The sequence below is a fragment of the Sturnira hondurensis genome, unplaced genomic scaffold, assembly GCF_014824575.4.
Source record: "Sturnira hondurensis isolate 20B ecotype Veracruz unplaced genomic scaffold, ASM1482457v3 Scaffold0018728, whole genome shotgun sequence".
NCBI lineage: Eukaryota > Metazoa > Chordata > Mammalia > Chiroptera > Phyllostomidae > Sturnira > Sturnira hondurensis.
The window spans coordinates 17,212,777-17,235,969 of record NW_028091359.1 but is presented as its reverse complement, the minus strand read 5'-3'; positions in this window follow the sequence as shown (position 1 = coordinate 17,235,969).

Sequence of the window (23,193 nt, the reverse complement as noted above, 5' to 3'; positions counted from 1 at the left end):
AGGAAATAGACTTCCAGGAAATCCAGGAAGCTCAGAGAGTCCCAAAGAAGTTGGACCCAAGAAGGAACACACCAAGGCACATCATAATTACATTAGCCAAGACTAAAATGAAGGAGAGAATCCTAGAAGCAGCAAGGGATAAGGGGACAGTCACCTACAAAGGAGTACCCATCAGACTGTCAGCGGATTTCTCAAAAGAGACCTTACAGGCAAGAAGGGGCTGGAAAGAAGTATTCCAAGTCATGAAATCCAAAGACCTACAGCCAAGATTGCTTTATCCAGCAAAACTTTCATTTAGAATGGAAGGACAGATAAAGTGCTTCTCAGATAAGGTCAAGTTCAAGGAGTTCATCATCACCAAGCCCTTATTATATGAAATGCTAAAGGGACTTATCTAAGAAAAAGAAGATGAAAAATATTAACAGTGAAAGGACAGCAAACTCACAGTTATTAACAACCACACCTAAAACAAAAGCAAACCAAGAAGACAGCTAGATCAGGAGTGGAACCATAGAAATGAAGAACACATGGAGGGTTATAAACAGGGGGGTGGGAGGAGAAGGGGGGAGAAGGCACAGAAAATAGCATAGATGGTAGGCAGAAAATGGATAGGGGGAGGGCGAGAATAGTGGGGGAAATATAGAATCTAAAGAACTTGAGACACGTGGTTATAAACTAAGGGGGGGAGAATGGTGAGGGAGGGAGTGTGCGGGTGGAGGGGAATGAAGGGGGGAATAGAACAACTATAATGGTATAATCAATAAAATATATTTAAAAAATAATAATAAAAAAATAAAAAAGAACAACAAGAAGAAAAAAAGAGTCCAAAAAGATGAGCTAGAATAAGTAGCCTCTGGGGCAGCTTCAGGCAGTCCAACATTCACATCATAGGAGTGTGGGAAGGAGAAGAGAAAAAGCAAGAAATTAGAAATCTACTTGAAAAAATAATGAAAGAAAACTTCCCTAATTTGGTGAAAGAAATATACATGCAAGTCCAGGAAGCACACAGAGTCCCAAGCAAGATGGACACAAATAGGCCCACCCCAAGATGTGTCATGGTTAAAATGCCAAAGGTTAAAGATAAAGAAAATGTTAAAGCAGCAAGAGAAAAGCAGTTAGTTGTCTACAGGGGAGTTCCCATAAGACTGTCAGCTGATTTCTCATAAGCACCTTTGCAGTCTAGAAAGAATTGGCAAGAAATATTCAAAGTCATAAAAAGCAGGGACCTACAGCCAAGATTGATCTACCCAGCAAAGCTGTACTTTAGAATTAAAGGGCAGGTAAAGAGCTTCCCAGACAAGAAAAAACTAAAGGAGTTCATCATCACCAAACCATTTTTATACAAAATGTTAATGAGAGTTATTTCAGAGAAAGGAGATAAAAATATGAACAATAAAATGGCAATAAATACAAATGTATCAACAATTTTATCTAAAAAACAAAGTAAGCAAACAAGAACAGAGACAGAATCATGAATATGGAGAATGGTCTGATGGTTGCCAGATGAGAGGGGGTGTGGAGGAATGAGTGAAGAGGTGAGGGGATTAAGAAATACAAATACATAGTTACAGAATAGACATGGGGATGTAAAGTACAGTATAGAAAATGGAGTAACTGAAGAACCTACCCATGACCCATGGACATAAACAATGGTGTGAAGATTGCCTGAGGGAGTGGTGATGGGTGAAGATGTGAGGGGATTAGGAAATACAAATACATAGTTACAGAATAGACATGGGGATGTAAAGTATAGTATAGAAAATGGAGTAACGGAAGAACCTACCCATGACCCATGGACATGAACAATGGTGTGAAGATTGCCTGAGGGAGTGGTGATGCTGGGTGGAGGGGGGCAAAGAGGGAGAAAGTGGGAAAACTGTAATAGCATAATCAAGAAAATATAATTAAAAAGAAAAACTGTAAAAATTATATAGATCTGTATATCTATATATTTATTCTTATTTATATCTTATATATTTATATTTTATATCTATATTTATATAGAGTATATATAGATATATAAAACTACACAATTTTTATATTTTCATATATCCAGATATAAATTCTGTACCTATGTATTATTTGTATATGTGTATATATAGAGAGAGATATAAATGTACGTGTACTTCTAGCCTGGGAGCAGCACCAGGTGCCCATCTCTTGGTTTTGAAATATTACTCTCTGTTATAAGGTATCAAGGATCCTAGGAATAATAGTTATTTCAAGGCTGAGATATGGATAGTACAAAATAAGTTTGGAACATCTTTTTAATTTCAATTTATTGAGGTAGACTTGGTTACTAACATTACATACATTTCAGGTGTATAAATTTATAATATAACATCTGTATGCTGCATTATGTGCTCATCACCCAACGTCTAGTCTCCTTCTGTCACCATATATTTGAGCCCTTTTACCCTTTATTTCTCCCTCCAACCCTTCTTCCTCTCTTGGAACATCTTATTGTGCCAAAAATAAAAATAAAGTAGTACTCTAAAAATGATAGGGAATTGTGAAAAACACACAGAAGCCAACTCAAAGGAGCTAAATCTGAGACAATTAGAGCTCAAAATAAATAACAGTAATAAGAATTATATAAAATAGTAATCCATGAATTCATGTTGATATTAAAAAATAAATTAATACACAGAAAGATAGAAAGATTTTCTTTATACTAGAATGCTAACTAATAAATGCAGAAAGAATACTAGATAGAAAAATCTGAGGTCTTCTGGCCAAGATGGAGGCGTAGGTAGAAACAATGTGCCCCCTCCCACAACTAAATTTAAAGACAGCTAAGTTTTAGAAACAAAAACGCAGCCAAAACAGTGAAAATTGAACTGTATGGAAGTCCGACAACAACAACGAACCACTCAGCCAGACCGGTAAGAGGGGCGGAGTGGGGTCGGGCTGGAAAGATCCTTTGGTCAGACCGACCCAGGAGCAAAGGCAGAGGTGGTTGGTGGATCCTAGGTGTGGGGTGGCAACGGGTGGACCCAGTGAGGGCGCAGGGCGGCTGAATGACTGCGGTCACATGTTTGCATGCAGATAAACCAAGTGAAGGAGCAAACAGTGAGACAGACCACTCAGGCTAGGGCCCCAGCGACGGGAATTAGAGCCTGAAAGCACCAACTGGAAAGACTTTCTCAGGATCCACGGGCCGGGAGAGGCTCCCAGGCTCACAGAGAGTTCATTGGAGAGACCCACAGGGTCCTGGAGGGTACACAGGCCCACATACCTGGGAACCAGCACCAGAGGGGCCCAATTTACTTGTGGGAAGCCGCAGAGGGGATGGGAATCTGAGAGAGAGCAGAGCAAAGCACCATTTTTTTCCCCTCTCTGACCCCGCCTCCACATACAGCATCACAACCCAGTGACTGGGTTGCCCCACCCTGGTGAACACCTAGGGCTCTGCCCCTCACACATAACAAGCACAAACAGACCAAAATATGGCTCAAGGACTCAAAGCCCCAGAGCCTATAACTCTAAGTGACCAAGAAATAGCCAACCTTTCAGATACACAGTTCAAAATACTGGTGATCAGGATGCTCACAGAACTGGTTGATTTTAGTCACAAATTAGAGGAACAAATGAAGGCTAAACTAATTGAAATGAAAGGAAACGCACAGGAAACCAACAGTGATGGAACTGAGACTCAAATCAAGGGAGTGGACCAGAAGGAAGAAAAAAGTGACCAAACAGAAAAATATGGAGAAACAAGAATTCAAAAAAATGAGGAGAGGTTTAGGAACCTCCAGGACATCTTTAAACGTTCCAACATCCGAATTATAGGGGTACCAGAAGGGGAAGAGGAACAGCCACCAGTGGGAAACTTATTTGAACAAATAATAAAGGAGAACTTCCCCAATCTGACAGGAAATAGACTTCCAGGAAATCCAGGAAGCTCAGAGAGTCCCAAAGAAGTTGGACCCAAGAAGGAACACACCAAGGCACATCATAATTACATTAGCCAAGACTAAAATGAAGGAGAGAATTCTAGAAGCAGTGAGAGATAAGGGGACAGTCACCTACAAAGGAGTACCCATCAGACTGTCAGCTGATTTCTCAAAAGAGACCTTATAGGCAAGAAGGGGCTGGAAAGAAGTATTCCAAGTCATGAAATCCAAAGACCTACAGCCAAGATTGCTCTATCCAGCAATGCTTTCATTTAGAATGGAAGGACAGATAAAGTGCTTCTCAGATAATGTCAAATTCAAGGAGTTCATTATCACCAAGCCCTTACTATATGAAGTGATAAAGGGACTCATCTAAGAAAAAGATGATGAAAAATATGAATAGTGAAAGGACAGCAAACTCACAGTTATTAACAACCACACCTAAAATAAAAGCAAACTAAGGGACAGCTAGATCAGGAGTGGAACCATAGAAATGGAGTTCACATGGAAGGTTAGCAACAGGGGAGTGGGAGGAGGAGAAGGGGGGAGAAGGTACAGAGAATAAGTAGCATAGATGGTAGGTAGAAAATAGACAGTGGGGAAGGCAGGAATACTATGGGAAATATAGAATCTAAAGAACTTGAGACACGTGGTCATAAACAAAGGGGGGGAAGGGTGGGGGAGGGGTGTGCAGGGTGGAGGGGAGTGAAGGGGGGGAATGGGACAACTGTAAATGGCATAATCAATAAAATATATTTTTTTTAAAAAAGGAAATCACCATTTGGCAACCATTGCAGTAGTAGTTAATTCAGCCAGGAAATATTGTTGATACTAAAATCAATGGATCAAAATTTGATGAGGAACAGGATATTTACATAATTTCAAAATACCTCCCCACAAAATATTTGATTACAAAGTGAAAAAGAATAACTTTAAATGGAGAAACCTGGCAAATACCACATTATTCAAGTAATAAAAGTTACCAGCTAGTAGTGGGACAAATTGAAATCTTTTAGCACTTGATAGGATGCAATGAGAAAAAACAGCATCACTTCTGTGGTAACTCTGCCAAAAATGCATTATCTGAATCTAATCATTAGAAAACATCAGACAAACCAAAACCAAGGAATAATCTACAAAATAAATAGCCTGTTGCCCTGGTTGGTGTGGCTCAGTTGGTTAAAACTTCATCCTGTAAACCCAAAAGTCGTGAGTTCTATTCCCGCTCAGGGCACATGTCTAGGTTGTGAGTTTGGTCCCCAGTTAGGGCACATACCAGAGGCAACCAATCAGTGTTTCTCACATCAGTGTTCTTGTCCCTCCTCTGAATCTCCTTTCCCCTCTCTCTGAAATCAATAAGCATGTCCTTGGGTGAGGATAAAAAAAATGGCCTGGAGTCTTCAAAAACCTTAGGTATTGAAAGTCAAGGAAAGACTGAGGAACTACTATTCCAAATTGAAGGTCACAACTAAATGCAACATGTGATCTTGGATTGAATTGTATAGGTGAAAAGGACACTGTTGGGAAAATGGGTGAAACTTGAACAGATTCTGAATATTAGGTGGGAATCATGTATCAGTTTTGATGGCGGTTGTGCTTATGTAGGAGAATATCTATGTTTATAGGAATGGCTTTCTAAAATATGTGTGGAAAATGGGGCATCACAACAGCAACTTCCACCCAAATGTATGAGGGTTTTGAAGGAGTTATTTGTGTTCTTCTTGCCCCCCCCCAATTAAATCTATGATGTTGAAAAAGTGACTCATTCAAGAGTTCCATTTTCAATCCAATCACATCTATTATGTGCCCAAGATGCTAATATCCTCTCAGTGTATTTTCTGACTCTGGCCTATGGGCATGATGGCATCAAACAGTCATTATTTAGCAGTGTGGGAGAGCCTGTGTGCTGTCTACTCAACTGTCGTTCCCTTCTCCCATTCTCTTGCTCACAGAATTCCAGTTTGGTTGAGATGTGGATATCTGGGTCCTTCCTATCTCCAGGAGGTGAATTTTCATTGACCTAAGCCAATCATGGTTTAGGCATGGGTATGTAATATAATTCTAGCTAATGATATGTAAAAGCAGGTGTGCTGGAATGAAGCCGGGGAACTTTAGGGAAAGGTTTTTCCTTGCGGATAAGAAAACACAGAATGAAAATGGTTCATCTTGATGGGGTCATTTTTATAGTAGCCCCCCCTCATCTACAGTTTCACTTTCCACTGTCTCAGTTACCCACAGCCAACCACAGTCTGAAAATATTAAATGGGAAATTCCAGAAATAAACAATTCATAAGTTTTAAAATGAGGGATATTCTGAGTAGTGTAATAAAATCTCACACCAGTTTGCACCATCCTCCCCAGGAAGCGAACTACCCCTTTGTTCAGTGTAGCCAGGCTGTAAATGCTACCTGCCCACTAGTCACTTAGCCGTTCATCATGGCTTGATGATCTAGGATCACGTGAGGCAGATGAGCCTCTGTCTGAGGACTGTCAGAAGGCCAGTGAAGCCTAATGCTTCGTCACGATACCTGTGTCATTGGCCTCACTTCATCTCACATCATCACAGGAGATGTCAGTACAGGGCAATAAGAATGAGAGAGACCATATTCACATAAATTTTATTACCCTATAGTGTTATAATTGTTCTATTTTATTATCATTGTCATTAATCTCTTACTGTGCCTAATTTATAAATTACACTTTAGCCTAGGTATATACACATAGGAAAAAACATACTATATAGGATTCTGTACTATCCTGTTTTGGGCTTCTACTGAGGGTCTTGTAACATATCTTCTGCAAGTAAATAAGATACCCTGGAACTACAGCAGCCATCTTGCAGCCATAAGGAGACAAGTCTGAGGACAGAAACCTGTAGATGACAGAGCAGAAAAATAGAAAGAAGAAAAAAACACCCTATATCCCTGATAATATCGTCTGCTACTGTATTAACCAAACTAGTAACCACCCTATCGCCTGTCCATTACCTGATATAATACATTTTCCTTATTTAAATAATTGGAGCTGGAGTTTTCTGTTACTTGCATCCAAAGGAGGCTAATTGAGAAAGAAAACCAAAATAATTTTTAAAAGATTTTATTTATTTATTTTTAGAGAGAGGACAAGGGAGGGAGGGAGGGAGTGAAACATCCATGTGTGGTTGTCTCTTATATGCCCCCAACTCGAGACCTTACCTGCAATCCAGGCATGTGCCCTAGACTGGGAGTCGAACCCACGACTCTTTGGTTCTCAGGCCAGCACTCAATCTACTGAGCCACACCAGCCAGGGCCCAAAAGAAATTTTTAGTCCACAGATTTTTAGAATTAGATAGATTTTAATTCCCCTAAGAGAAATAGTCCTCTGACTAGATAAACTAATGTCTACCCTAGTTTCATGAATTTGGATGGATTTTTGTGCTCATGGAAGAAGACAGTGAGCTGGACACTTATTTAGCTAGCACGTGAAGCCTGACGTGAGGTTTCTAAAACTTGACGGTGTTGTGCTGGCTGGAACACAAGCCTTTGACATGATACTTCCCACAATCTGGACTATTCTATTTGACAGATTACAAAATTTTCCTTGAAGATGTATATGGTGCATCTCACTCTTTAGCATGATACCAATGATATATGCCATTTCATCTACTCTTTTTCATCCCCTTTGTCTAGTAGCAAAATTTAACATAAGGGTCAGGAATAAAAATTCTGTGAAAATCTCGGATAACTGCATACTAAACAGATTCTCATTGAAAAAGTGCATCTCTTCCTTATCCTCTCTTTCTAGTCACGTACTAGAAGTGCTTCAAAAGACTTTGTCTTCTGACTTATCTTTAATAATCTTCCCATGTTTTATCACATTTTCCCCAATGTTCAATTTCTGTCTTTTGTTGCTCTTTGGATCACATGCCCATTTTGGGGATTTAGGATACTGTGGTGATGAAAAGTTTAAGATCAGGATTTTCTTATTTGCCATGTGATCTTAAACAAGTTACATAACTTCTCTGAGCCTCAATTTTCTAATCAATCAAGTGGGGATTTGGACAGCACCTTCCTCGCTGGGTACTTGTGAGAATTAAATAAGAACATGAATAAAAAGGTGTTTGAATAACACCCAAGACCTCATGTGGTAGCTCTTGTTAAATAATCGGAATGGGCCCTGGCTAACGTAGTTCAGTGGATTGAGTGCGGGCCTGTGAACCACACGATCGCAGTTCGATTCCCAGTCAGGGCACATGCCTGGATTGCAGGCCAGTTCCCATCAGGGGACTCATGAGAGGCATTGATACTTCTCTCCTTCTCTTCCCCTCTAAAGATAAATAAATAAAATCTTTAAAAAAATAAATAATAGGAATGCAATAAAATACTGAAATATCACCTTTTGGAACTTTCTGTAGAATTTCACTTTATAACTTGTTCAACTAGTTCCCTGTTAATGAAGATCAGGAAATAATTGTGATTAAGTGTATTTGATTTTGGAGTTGAGCAGAAGGGTATTTGAATTCCATCCCTACCACTTTTTATATGCATGACTTTGGGGAAGTGACTTAACCACTCTAATCTTCAATTTCTTCATCTAAATAATGAAAACCTTAAAAATCACAAATCTACCACTGATCTTCATTATTTACAGTTTCTGATTTTATGAATTTGTTTACTTGCTAAAATGTCTTTATAATCCCCAGACTGACTCTCATGGTGTTTTCATGCATGTTCTCAGACACATACATGCAGAGCAGTGAAAAATTTGAGTTACCTAGATTGTACTTACTTTCTCAGTTGAGGTTGAATAAAGCAACATTTTGCCTTTTAGTTTCAGCTCTCATACTGTAATCATGAGTTCTTTTCGTGGTCTGTTTAGTGCCATGTTGTTTTGTGTTTTTTTTTTCAATTTTGAGCTTTCCATTTGTGATTTCACTATTTAAAATAGCTCCCAAATATATTGCCAAAATGCTGTCTACTGTTCCTGAGTACAGCAAGGCTGCCACAGATAAAAGAGGGAGAACATACATTATGTTAGATAGGCTTCATTCTGGCATGAGTTGTAGTGGTGCTGACCATGAGTGCAATGTTAAAGAATCAACAATATATATTACATATGTTATCTTTAAACAAACAAAAAAAATATTCCCTGGCTGGTATGGCTCAGTGGATTGTATGCCAGCCTGCAAACTGAAAGGTCACCAGTTCAATTCCCAGTCAGAGCACATGCCTGGGTTTCAGGCTGGGTCCCCACTGGGGGCATGTGAGAGGCAACCCACTGATGTATCTCTAGTACATCAATGTTTCTCTCCCTCTCTTTCTCCCTCCCTCCCCCTCTCTCTAAAAATGTATAAATAAAACTTTAAAAAAACATAAAGCAAAGTTATGTATTGATCGGTTGATGAAAATATCATGACCAGAAGTCTTTAGGAACCTAATCATGTATTTCACTTAGGAACAGTGGTTTGTGATCAGTGCCATGTTATGGAATACAACTACAGTTAGAATTGACTGTATCTCATGAGGTTGTTATAGTGGGGCTTAACTGTACTATTGCATACAACTGTTCAGCATTGTGCCTTGCACGTGATGGTTAGGGCCAGTGCAGGGTGGGGCTGGAGGTGAGACTCTAGATATAGTCTAGTCCATTTGATTCTGACACTTAACTAAGTACCACATGGTTCAAAGCAGGAGTATATTTTAGTGAAAACCATGAAGATCTAGAAACTTCACAAAGAATTATCAGGTTAAGCCAAAGGATTCTCCTTGAGAAAGCTTTGAATAGTTTGTAACAGTTTACTTTCACAAAAATAGATGACCTAGCTCATAATCACAATTAACCTTTTGGAATGAAATGACAAATGCAGGTGAGTGATATAGTTCTCTCTTATCACTTTCCTAAGCTGATGGGCAGCTCCTATTCCTGTTCCTCTGGATGGATGTTTTAATAATAAAAATGCTACATCTTGTTGATTATTACATTACACATATATCCTTATGTAACATCATAAAAAGGGTAAGTATTTTACAGTTGAAATATAATACATTTTCACAAGAAGTTCAAAGGGGAAATGCATAGTTTTCATTTCAAAGAGGCTAAGACCTTTGAAGACCTTGACTAAGACAAGCCCCAACAACAAAGTCGAACAGGTAAGGCAGCGGTCTTCAACATTTTTGGCAACAGGGACTGGTTTCATGGAAGGCAATTTTTTCCTCAGACGCACGCATGGGGCAGGGGGAGGGTGGATAGTTTGTGGATGATTCAAGCACATTACATTCAAGCTCACCTCCTGCTGTGTGACTAGATTCCTAAGAGGCTACAGACTGGTACAGGTCCACTGGCAGAAGTTGGGGCCCCCAGTGCTAAGGCATAGACCTGTGTCTGCCACCACCTGTGCATTGTATCATTGCATTGTTTTCTGTTCTGACTGAGATGAGGAACAGAGGAGCCTAGACATGCTTTTCCACAAAAGATTACACTGGTCTTCTTCTAATTACACCAAGGCTCCAAGCTTTTTATCTCTTCCTGGAATACTCTTCTCCATCCCTTCTCTAATTCTTATTAGAGAATCTTTGGGGTCATAGCTAAAATGTTACTCACTCAGAGCCCTGGTGTGGCTCAGTTGGTTGGGCATTGTCCAGCAGAATAAAGGGTCACCGGTTCCATTTCTGGTCAGGGCACATCCCTGGGTTACAGATTCGGTTCCTGGTCATGGTGTGTGCAGGAGGCAACAAGTTGATGTTTCTCTTTCATATTGATGTTTCTCTCCCTCTCTCTCTAAAAATCAATAAATATAAAATAAAATGTCATTTTCTCAGAGAGGTCATGTCTGATCACTCCCTTCTCTTTCCCTAAAACATTCCCATCAATTCTTTCATAACGTGCTTTACTTTCCTCCATAGCGCTCATCACAATTCGCAATTCAATGTCTCTTTGCATTCATATTTGTCTTTTCCATTAGCCTTCAGCCCTACGCAAACAGGGACCCCACCTGTTTTGTTCTCTTCTACAAATCCAGTGCCTAGCATAGTGCCGTGGGAATAATGGGCCCTTAAAGAAATGTTAACTGCAAGAATAAGTTAATGAGTGAAATGTTGTTTATCACATACAACTCTGGTGAAGCTTGGGGTGAAAATGGATCTTACCAACAATATTTTAATGACTGGCATTTGGTTTCATCATCCTCTACTCCCCGCCCATCCCCACCCTCACCATCAGGTAGCGTTTGTCTAGTTCATTCAGTCTCCTGGTGTCAGACCTAGTCTCTGTGAATTTGGACACTGGTTTTTGGAACAGAGACACCTACCAGGACTCATTAAACTTGTAGGACTTTAGGTTTAAAAGTTCTTACTGAAGTAAACTTTGATTTTGTATCATAGTTTTGGAATAACTCCAGACATTCACCATTCAATGTGAATGAGTCAATATTATTCTGGAATAAGTCCAAAGCATTCACCATTCAGAAGAAAAGACATTTGTTTTGTTTTGCTAAAACTGAACTCCAGCTATATGAAAGACACAGCTGTATTAGGTATCTGAGAATGGATATTGCTTTTGTATGGCTACAATGTATTTTTTCTATTTGTATCAATGTCTTACAAACATTTCACTATATATTTTAATTTTACCTTAAAAGTTTTTTTCCTAAATGTAAACAGAAGAATATTCTTTGTAAAATTTTTGGAAAATGAAGAAAAGCATGAAGGAGAAGCAAAAAGTATAGAGAAAACAAAAAAAATCACTTAAAATGTCACCACCTGGATATATCCATTGTTAACACTTTGGCATAATTTCTCTTGGCCCTATTTCTGTGTGTATGTGTGCATAGGCACACACTTATATTGTATGTAACATTGTATGTATACAATAGATGTATATACATGAATAATATATACATATAATATATAAATAGTACACACATCTATGATAGTTATTTACTCAGTATCCCAGATACCTTGATTTTCTTCATACATATATATATATATATAGTCTCTTATAATCCTCTTGATAGTTTTATTAGAAAATATTATCATCCTCATTTTACAGATGAGCAAATGAGGCCTGAGAGTATAATTTGTTTGCCTAAGGTCATTAGTAAATGGTAGATGTGAGATAAAAATCTAGATCCGATTCTAAAACATAATCTCCACCATTATGCTACAGGACTATCTATTCATTTCCATGTCTTAAATCTAATTGGAGTTACCATAGAAGAAATTTTGACACAGCCTTTTATTACATTTTCTATAACACTCTATATCTTTACTAACATAATCTTAATGGCTTTATGATGTTTCTTAAGATAGCTGAAGTAGTAACTGAATGAATAAAATACTGTTTACCACACACTTCTCTGGTAAAGGATAGGTTTGGCACATGAGGTTTTGACTCTGTCATCTTACTTTCTTCATCTTTATTCTTCACATTCTTCATGATTTTCTCTTTTTCTTGTGCCTTACTATATGAACTATGCATTCTTTGCTTTTCAAACCTTGTGTAATGGTCTACGGCCATACCACCCTGAATGCACTGGATCTTGTCAAATCGTGTGTAATGTTTCAGAAGTTATACATTTTGGGTTTTTTGTTTGTTTGTTTGTTTGTTTTTGTTTTTTAAGGATTTTATTTATTTATCTTTAGAGGGGAAGAGAAGGAGAGAAGGAGAGAAGTATCAATGTATGGTTGCCTCTCATGAGTCCCCTGCTGGGAACTGGCCTGCGACCCAGGCATGTGCCCTGACTGGGAATCGAACCATGATCGTGTGGTTCGCAGGCCCGCGCTCAATCCACTGAGCTATGCCAGCCAGGGCTGGAAGTTATACATTTTGTTTTTATTCTAAAAGTGTTTACTTTAAAGAATAACATCTATTTTCAATATCACAATAAAGTAAAAGCTCTTGATTTGTCCTGTGCAAGGTAGGGTATTTAGCACAATTTTATTTCCTCTCGTTCTTTATCTCCCCACTCCTCCCAGCTTGGTTTTTCTTCATGCAATCTGGCCTTGTTAGCCTAGATTATTCCTCTTGGAAAAAGAAGTTTATTTTTTTCCACATTATGTACTGTCTCTTAGGAAAGTTATTTTACATATTTAAATAAAGTTCTTTTATTCATAAGTCTTTTTATGCCATGATTCCTTCTTTATTCCTGAGTTCTTATTAGTTCAGTTACGAGCAGTTATTTCAGATGACCTGGGTGGAGTCATTTTTGCCTCATTTATAGCTGAGTACTTATTTCTGAGGCCTTCATGACCACATGACAACTTGGCTGAGTGTAGAATTCTTAAGCTATAAACATCCTCAGAATTTTGTAGGATATGCTTTATTGACTTGTATTTTATAGGGTAGCATAATTCTGAGGCCAGCTTGAGTTAAGTTTCTTTGGATATAATCTGTTTTGTTTTCATTTTGTTATTTTTCTGTCTGAATCCTTGAAGGCTGTTTTCTTTATCCTTAAAATATTAAAAAATGTCTCCTGGCTAGTGTAGATAGTGGTTTCTTTCCATTCATTTTGCCAGTATGCTTAAGTCTTGGGGGAATTATTTAATAATTGTTTCTATTCCTAGTTTGTTTTCCTCTTCTGAGATTCTACTGTACTCAGCCAAATAATTCAACAAATATCTATTGAGGAACTATTGTCTGCTAGGCACTATTTTTGGTATCAGGTATGTATAATTGGGAAACATAATCAGGGGTGTCTAACCTTTTGGTGTCTCTGGGCCACACTGGAAGAAGAAGAGTTGTCTTGGGTCACACATTAAATATATTGCAACAGGTAATCACAAAGAAAATTGCATGATATTTTAAGTAAATTTATGATTTTTGTGTTGAGCTGCATTGAAAGCAGTCCTGGGACACATACAGCCCATGCGCCACAGGTTGGGCACCCCTGGAGCCTTACATTTTTGCTAATTGGATCTTCTGAATCCGCTGTATATAGCATCTGCTTCTGTTCTGCTTTTTCAAGAGGATCTCATCCTTTGAGCTGCAGCATCTTTTCACAGTCCCCTGTTTTTTTTTTTCCTTTGTTCATCATAAGGTAGAGGGATATATGTGTGTCCAGCTTTGTTTAATACTTAAGTAGATATTGCAGTGGGTTCTATTAGATGTTGAAAAGGCTAAGTGTATGTCCAGAGATACATAAGTGTATGTATCTCTGCTTCTGCCCTGACCTAGCCTTCAATCTCAAGTACAGGGATGTTCGTGGAATCCTGTCAGGGTGATAATATATTTCCCAGAAGTGTAATCTTGAACCAGCCTTTCCTTCTAACAAATCTCTCTACATTCTAACCAGCAGAAACTCCTCAAAGTTTCTGGCATGTGGAAGGTTTTTCCTCTTTGTTTATACCTTTGGTCTCTTTTATGTGAATTTAGAAAAAGGTGATTTAGAAGTCTGTTCTCACAAAGACATTTTATTTAAAAACCATAAAATAATAGATTTTTCTCTATGTGAAGAGGATTAGAAAAATGCTCAAGACTTATATGTAGTTTTGAAATTTTTCATTAAGGGTTTCAAACCCCTGGGGAAGTTACATGGTCTGATGGGAATAAGGAGAATGAAGGCTGATTGTGATACATAATTTCACTGTGGCTTTGGACAAACTATTTGAACTTCAGGTTGTCTAATCTCAGATCTTCTTACATCATAGCATGCCAGGGAGGGCACCAGAAAAAAAATGTGGAAGTTCTTTGAACTGTTCAAAGACAGACACTAAGGAAATCTGAAGACTCTTTGTCATTGTTTGAATGCTATTACAGCTATGAGACCTTTCAAGCTAGCCTGAAGTATGTCTGTTTGACGCATCTAGCAGATGAGGCCTGGTTGCTGGGAAGCCCAGATATGAAAAGCAGTCCTGAAGGTCACCATGAAGGGGCATGGCTTTGGACTCCGTCATAAAGTCCAAGAGAGTGGTAATATGGACCCACTTCTCTGTTAGGTCAAATTACTGCGGCAGGCTTATCTGAAATTGGTTGGCCTCTCTTCTTCATGAAAATGAAGGCCTCTGGGTGGGTGAATCCTGCCTTAATATCAGATCATTTTTGTACTTCTGGCCAGCATAGGCAGCAGATATTGTCTAACTTTGTGAGATGTTTTTAAAGTGTGCAAACAAAAATTTGTATGCTTATCTTGGGAGCTTATAGAAACTATCTTGTTGCCCCAGACAAAACTTTCCAGGTCCTACCCCTTCATACTATTCATCTGTCCTGTATTTTACCATTCAATTTCTTCATGAAATTCCTGTAAGATTCATTTTTCTAATAATGGGGAAGAGTACTGTTTTTACTAAGACATATGACACTGCAGCTGTTTCTGCACTATGGAGACTAATGGCTCTCTACACTATTAGCCTCATACAAGGGACTTTCTAAAATAATGGACATGAAATGGAGGAATAAGAATTTCTCTCTTCTCCACAATGTTTGGCAAATGCATCACATGTGTAACACATAAGTCAAAACAGAATAGGGCATCTTAATTTGTTCTATAACTAGTTAATCACCTGCTGTGCATCAGACATTGCTTGAGGAGCTAGATATATATCAGTAAACAAGACACAATTCCTGTTTCTAGGTAGCTTCAAACCTAATGGGGAAGAGTAATCAAATATATTAATTGAGATAAGGCGCTATGAAGGAAATGTATAGGATATAATAAATGCAAATAAGAGTAAAAGAGAAGAGATCTACTTATATAGAGCAGGGAGGAAAAGAGACTTTGAAGCAACATTTACACTAGGTTTTAGGTTGACAAGGAACCTGCTTCAGGAAGAGCTAGAGAACAATTACAGCAGAAGAAGCAAAATGTGCTAAGGAACTAACCCTGTGAATAGTTGTGCTACTAAAAGAAATGCTTTAGAAAATTAAGAGGAGCATGTATGTGGTTTGAAGAGGATCTTGTTAAGTTTGGGGTACTGACAAGATTCTTCTAATTTCTAGTGGTGACTGGGCAGAAGGTATAGGTCCCCCTTCATACTGTTGACACCCTATTTATATTTTATCATATGACTCAGTTTTACAATAGTTTTGAATTTTCAGAATATTATTTTCTTTTAAATATTTTATTTACTTATTTTTAGAGAGAGGGGAAGGGAAGGAGAAAGAGTGGGAGAGAAACATCAATGTGTGGTTGCCTCTCACGTGTCCCCTACTGGGGACCTGGCCTGCAACCCAGGCATGTGCCCTGACTGGGAATCGAACCACGATTCCCCTTTGGTTTGCAGGCCCACGCTCAATCCACTGAGCTACACCAGACAGGTTCAGAATAAAATATTCTTAATCATGCCTGAGTTGGAGTTTGGAATGAGAGAAAACCCTACTAAAATCCATGATGCTACAGCTGTTTCTGAATTATGGAGATAAATGGCTCTCTATGTTGCCAGCCTTAAACAAGTCGCTATCTCTTTTTGTGATAGACATGAGATGAAGAAAGAAGAATTTGTCCTAAATTGAGCAAACACATTTTTAAAATATTTATTTATTTATTTATTTATTTATTTATTTATTAAAGAGAGGGGAAGGGAGGGAGAAAGAGAGGGCTCAGTTGCCTCTCATAAGTGTCCTGTCTGAGGACCAAACCCAGAACCAAGACATGTGCCCTGACCAGGAATCAAAACGTGGCCTCTCACTTTGTGGGATGTCCAACCAACTGAGCCAAACTGGTCAGGGCGAGCAAGCAATCTTACTGGTAGCACACAAGTTGAAGAGAATGCAATGATCCTGCACATATATTGAGTATCTACCATGTGGTAGGTACCCTGCTAGGCGGGTACCCTGCTAGGCCCTGGGAAATTTTATGTGCTGATTAGTGTACTTATTCTCTAATTCAGAGAATAAGACAGGCAAAACAAAGTTTACAGACTAAAAAGGTAGATAGAAAGATTTAACCTACAAATAAAATAACTGTAAAGTGTAGCAAGTACTGTGAAAGAAACAAACAAAATGCAGAATATAAACTGGGGGTGACACTTTGCCTAGATAAGGTATTTAGGGAAATCTTCCTTGAGTAGGTGACATTTACTTAAGCTGATTCCTGAAGAATGAGGAGTCAGTCATACTGCAGCTACAGGGTGTGGCTGGCCATTGATGAACCACCAAATTATTTTATGCAGTACTTGGCCCTGAAAAGTTAAGGCAGGCTGAATAGGTCACATTGGAATATTCAGAAGTGGCACACTGAGGGGATGGAAGGTGTTGGGAGCATGGTCTGCTCCATGGGGAGTTTTTTTTTTTATCACTGGCATTGTTTAAAATTGGTGGCACGTAGAGATAATAAAAGAGTAATGTTAAGTCAGTTTTACTATTATTCTAAACTTCTCTACAGACAATGCTCCATCATGGGCTAACTGGTACCCCATCACACACACACACACACACACACACACACACAGATGTCCACATCCCAATCCCTGAAACCTCATATAGTAGACATTACCGTACACGAAAAGATGTGATTAAGGGTTTTGAGAGTGTGTATCAGATTATCTTTAAGTAAGCTGAAGGCAGATAGATATTAGACTGACAAAGTACCTAGTTGTTAAGGTAAGTATGTGCATATTTTATGGAATTATTACTGTGGAATTTGATGTTGTGTTGGGAAAGTTTGATGACAAGTTAAGTTACCCATCTGGCCCACGTGGGCATTTTATAGAGCCATTACTATTGTACGAGGAGGCCTCTTGCAGTGCAGGCGAGCCTTTCACAAGTTTAGGTTCAGACACTTACCAGCATAAGGGACACTGAATCTCACTAACCAAACTCACAAGTTTGACAAATGACAAAATTCAAGTGTTTAGGCCAAGATGGAGGCATAGGTGGAAACACTGTGCCTTCTCCCACAACCAAGTTTGAATACAACTAAGGTTTGGAGAACAAAAACACAGCCAAAGGACAGAAAATTGAATTATACGGAAGTCCAACTACATCTAACCGTTCAACGGGAATGGTAAGAGGGGCGGAGCCAGCAGTGAGCAGCATGGGGCAGGACAGATCCCCCAACCTAGGCGTGCAGGCAGCCCGGAACCAGTGGGGTGCGGGGCAGACTGACCAAGGTTGCACATTCGCGCACAGTGAGACGGACCACGCAGGCCCCAGGGGGCGAGGGCTGACAGCGGTGGCACACTCGCGTGCAGTGGGACAAAACACTTGGACCCGGTGACGGTGGCAGCTGCCACACCTGTGGGGGCCACAGCAGCAGCGGCAGATGGGACACCATTGTTCCTTTTTGACCCCACCTCCACATACAATGTCACAACCCAGAGACTTAGTTGCCCTGCTCTAGTGGACACCTTAGGGCTCCGATCCTGCTATGGAACAGGCACGAACAGCCCAAAAGATGGCGCAAGAAGAACTCAAAGTCCCAGAGCCAATAACTCAAAGCGACCAAGAAATTGCCAGCCTCTCAGAAGCACAATTCAAGACACTGTTTATCAGGATGCTCACAGAACTGGTTGATTATAGTCACAGATTAGAGGAACATATGAAGGCTAAACTAATTGAAATGAAGGGAGATGTCCAGGAAACCAATAGCGATGGAAAGGAAACTGGGACTCAAATCAATGGAATGGACCAGAAGGAAGAACAAAACATTCAACCAGAAAGGAATGAAGAAATGAGAATTCAAAAAAATGAGGAGAGGCTTAGGAACCTCCAGGACATCTTTAAACATTCCAACATCCGGATTATAGGGGTACCAGAAGGGGGAAAGAAACAGCCACGAGTGGAAAACTTATTTGAACAAATAATAAAGGAGAACTTCCCCAGTCTGGCAAAGGAAATAGACTTCTAGGAAATCCAGGAAGCTCAGAGAGTCCCAAAGAACTTGGACTCAAGAAGGAACACACCAAGGCACATCATAATTACATTAGCCAAGACTAAAATGAAGGAGAGAATCCTAGAAGCAGCAAGAGATAAGGGGACAGTCACCTACAAAGGAGTACCCATCAGACTGTCAGCAGATTTCTCAAAAGAGACCTTACAGGCAAGAAGGGGCTGGAAAGAAGTATTCCAAGTCATGAAATCCAAAGACCTACAGCCAAGATTGCTTTATCCAGCAAAACTTTCATTTAGAATGGAAGGACAGATANGGAGAAGGGGGGAGAAGGCACAGAAAATAGCACAGAGGGTAGGTAGAAAATAGAAAGGGGGGAGGGCAAGAATAGTGGGGGAAATATAGAATCCAAAGAACTTGAGACACGTGGTTATAAACTAAGGGGGGGAGAATGGTGGGGGAGGGAGTGTGGGGGTGGAGGGGAATGAAGGGGGGGAATAGAACAACTGTAATGATATAATCAATAAAATATATTTTAAAAAATACAACAAAAGTACCAAAAATCGGTGAATTTTTGTGCAGCCATTTTAATACCAAAAATGGACGAACATATACCAGATTTTTGGTGTATTATCCTTTACTATTTCAAGAAAGGTAAAAACACAACTGACACACAAAAAAAGATTTGTGTGGAGAAAGTGCTGTACTAATTGAATGCATCAAAAGTGGTTTGTGAAGATTCTTGGAACCAGGGACATTTCAGCCAAGTAGCCCTTTGCTGTGAGGCTGTCTGATGCATTGGAAGACGGTTAGCAGCAGCCCTGGCCTCTACCCACTAGAAGCCAATAGTGGGAGACAGCTGACATCCTCAAAACAGCCAAATCAATAAAGTCACTGGGGAAAAATGATAAAAAAATTCAAGTGTTTAAAAATACATCATAATTTACTAAATGAGAAATTTGTATGTGCTGATTAGTGTACTTTTCTTTCCTTATAAACAAGTCATATATAATGTGAGATTATATTCAGATTATAGCTAGGTGATGACATCAGAGCAAGCAGAATAAGTGTGAGTAATGTTTGTATACTAGGCAGCCTCTGAGATGACCTTTAATGATCCTTTCTGTGGATGTACAGTATTCACACTCTCCTGGGATCCCCTCCCACTGTTTGTAGATTGGACCCACTTCTAATAAACAGAATTTAGCAGAAGTGAGTGGGTGTCACTTCCAAGATTAGATTACAAAAGTCTTCATTTCGAGTGCTCCCTTATTGTTCTGGTGCTCACACTGAGAAAAGACCATTGCTATGTTGTGGACTGCCCTATGGAGGCCTCTGGTGAACAGCCAGTGAGGAACCAAGGCCCTCAGTCCAACCCCTCACAAGGAACTGAATCCGACCAACAACCATGAGTGAGCTGGAAAACAGATGCCCTCAGCAATCCCTTGAGATACCTTGAGCCAGAGGCACCCAGCTAAACAGCACCCAAAGCACCCAGATTCCTGACCCTCAGAAACTGTGATATAATAAATGTTTGTTGTTGTACACCTGAAACTAATACAGAATAACATTTCAACAGTAATTGAGAAAAAAAGATTGTTGTTTTAAGGCACTAAGTTTGGGGGATAAATTCTTACACAGCCATCATGAATGCAATATCAGTTGCAGAACTTTTGAAATACTGTACTAATTTAAAAACAATAAAAGAAAAGAAAGGGAAATAAAATTAATATGTCATAGTTTTTACGGTTACACTATTTATTTTCCTATCACTTCTTAGGCATTCTAATCATATTGACTAGATTGTCTCTTAGTGGTTAATTTTATCCCACTCGTGTTAAGTTTTGCCAGTTTGATTCTCAGAGAGTAATCTTTCATCCAACTTCTGGATGCATCTAACTGTGGACTCCAGCAAACTGTGTTTATATACTAACAACTAAATATTTATTGATTCATTCATACACAGGCTCATTTTGTTTACTGAAGACTCAAAAATGAAGCCAGCCCTAGCCTGGTAGCTCAGTTGATACATCCTGACAGGCCAAGGCTGCAGGTTCCATCTCCGGTCAGAGCACATTGAAGAAGCAACCAATGAACACATAAATCAGTGGAAAACAGATCGATATTTCTCTCTCTTCCTTTCTTTCTCTCTCTTAAAATCAATACACTTTTTAAAGGAATAAATGTTCAATGTAGAACATTTAGAGAACACAGAGAGGGAAAAAAGAAGAAAGTGAAAGTCAATTTTGAACTTGCTCCTCAGAGAAGACTGCTATTGAGAGACTGCACTATTGATTTTAGTTGACAGCCTTTGCCTATTGTTTTTATTTTTTAAACATTATAAGTAACACTTCTTATTTGTCACCATTAAAAGTCTGAATTTTAAACAGATTTTTGAACTTCTGGCTCAGATTCATCAGCTCATTCAGATTTAGCACCTGTCTCATCCCAGTAGCTTTTCCAGAACCACTACCTTTACCCTTGTAAAGCTCCTTGAGTGTTCCCAATACAAACTTGGGCTTTCTTAGCATTTTGTTTTAAACAAAGACATAAGGGAGGAGACAAACAGATTGGCAAGTCTTTTCTAAGTCTTTTCAAGTGCCTTCTGCAATCACTTTATTCACAATCAAATTTAATGACCACTTTTCTCAAGTCATTTGTCTGTACTTCTCACGTAATGGTTTCCATCATCTCTTCAAGGTTTGGTAGATCTGTTAGTGCTTAACTTAGCATTGGAGGTCTTCCTAATCAGATTATTGTGTTTTTAGTAAAACCAACACAGACCAGACAAACCAAATAGCCTTTGCTAGTTGTGACAACAACATGAGCTTCAGTGATGATCTGCCAGTTTTTTTACCATGGAGCACGTTTTGTCATGGGTAAGATCCACGCTATGCAAGTTCGTCAGGCAGTTTTTGCACTGAACAGTATCAGTAATTAACATGGATTTTCTAAATGCAAACTTAATTCTTCGGGTCAACAAGTTTCACTTCAAAAACAAACCTTGAGGTCATCACATGAAATTTTGATTCCTTGAGTTTTAGTGACTAGTGTTTTTCTGATATTTCTTATATTGAACATAGCTAGTATTTGAACATCATATCCATCTTTCATAGAATATGGACTGAACACTTTCCCCTTGGCAACTTTTTTGCTGCCTTTCGTAAGGTGCTTGTTCTTGCTGATTGCCATGGTGCTGCTCAAGAGCCAAAAGGCTATTTGCCTATCCTTTTAAAAATTGGGAAAACAGAGACTTCTAGCCAAGATGGAGGCATAGGTGGATACACTTTGCCTCCTTGCACAACCAAAAAGACAACAACAAATTTAAAAACAAAGAATAACAAGAACTGCCAGAAAATCGAACTGTATGGAAGTCCAACAACTAAGGAGCTAAAGAAGAAACATTCATCCAGACCAGCAGGAGTGGCAGAGATGAGCAATCGGGGCAGAGAGGGCTTGCAGCAAGGCAGTGGCTGGAGGACCAGGGCAGGTGAGGCAGCAGCAGGTGGACCGGGCAGTCCCACATTTGTGTGTGGATAAACCGGGAGAAATAACTGGGGAGTGACACATACCATGAAGTCCAGGTTTCCAGTGCAGAGGAAATAAAGCCTCAACCTCTGACTGAAAACACCTGTGAGGTTTGAGGAGGCAGGAGAAACACCTAGCCTCACAGGACAGTTCACTGGAGACACCCACAAGGGTCCTAGAACATACACAAAACCACTCAACCAGGAATCAGCACCAGAAGGGCCCAATTTGCTCATGGGTAGCGAGGGAAGTGACTGGAAGGCAGCGAGAGCTGAGCAAGTAGCTTTGTTCCCTCTCGGACCCCTCCCCAATATACAGTGCCACAACACAGCCAAGTGGCTTTCCCTACCCTGGTGAACACCTAGAGCTCTACCCCTTACTACATAACAGGCACATAGAGACAGAAAAATGGCCCAAATGAAAGAACAGATCAAAGCTCCAGAAAAAAATACAACTACGTGATGAAGAGATAGCCAACCTATCAGATGCAGAATTCAAAACACTGGTAATCAGGATGCTCACAGAAATGGTTGAGTATGGTTGCAAAATAGAGGAAAAAGTGAAGGCTATGAAAAGTGAAATAAAGGAAAATGTATAGAGAATCAACGGTAAAGGGAAGGAAACCGGGTCTCAAATCAATGGTTTGAATGAGAAGGAAGAAATAAATATTTATCTGGAACATAATAAAGAAACAGGAGTCCCGAAAAATGAGGAGAGGCTTAGGAACCTCCAGGACAACTTTAAACATTTCAACATCTGAATCACAGGAGTGCCAGAACTAGAGGAAGAACAAGAAATTGAAAACTTATCTGAAAAAAATAATGAAGGGAAACTTCCCCAGTCTGGCAGAGAAAATAGATTTCTAGGAAGCCCAGGAAGCTCAGAGAGTCCCAAAGAAGCTGAACCCAAGGAGGAACAAACCAAGGCTCATCACAATTATGTTACCCAAGAGTAAAGACAAGGAGAGAATCCTAAAAGCAGCAAGAGGAAAGGAGACAGTTACCTACAAAGGAGTCCCCATAAGGCTA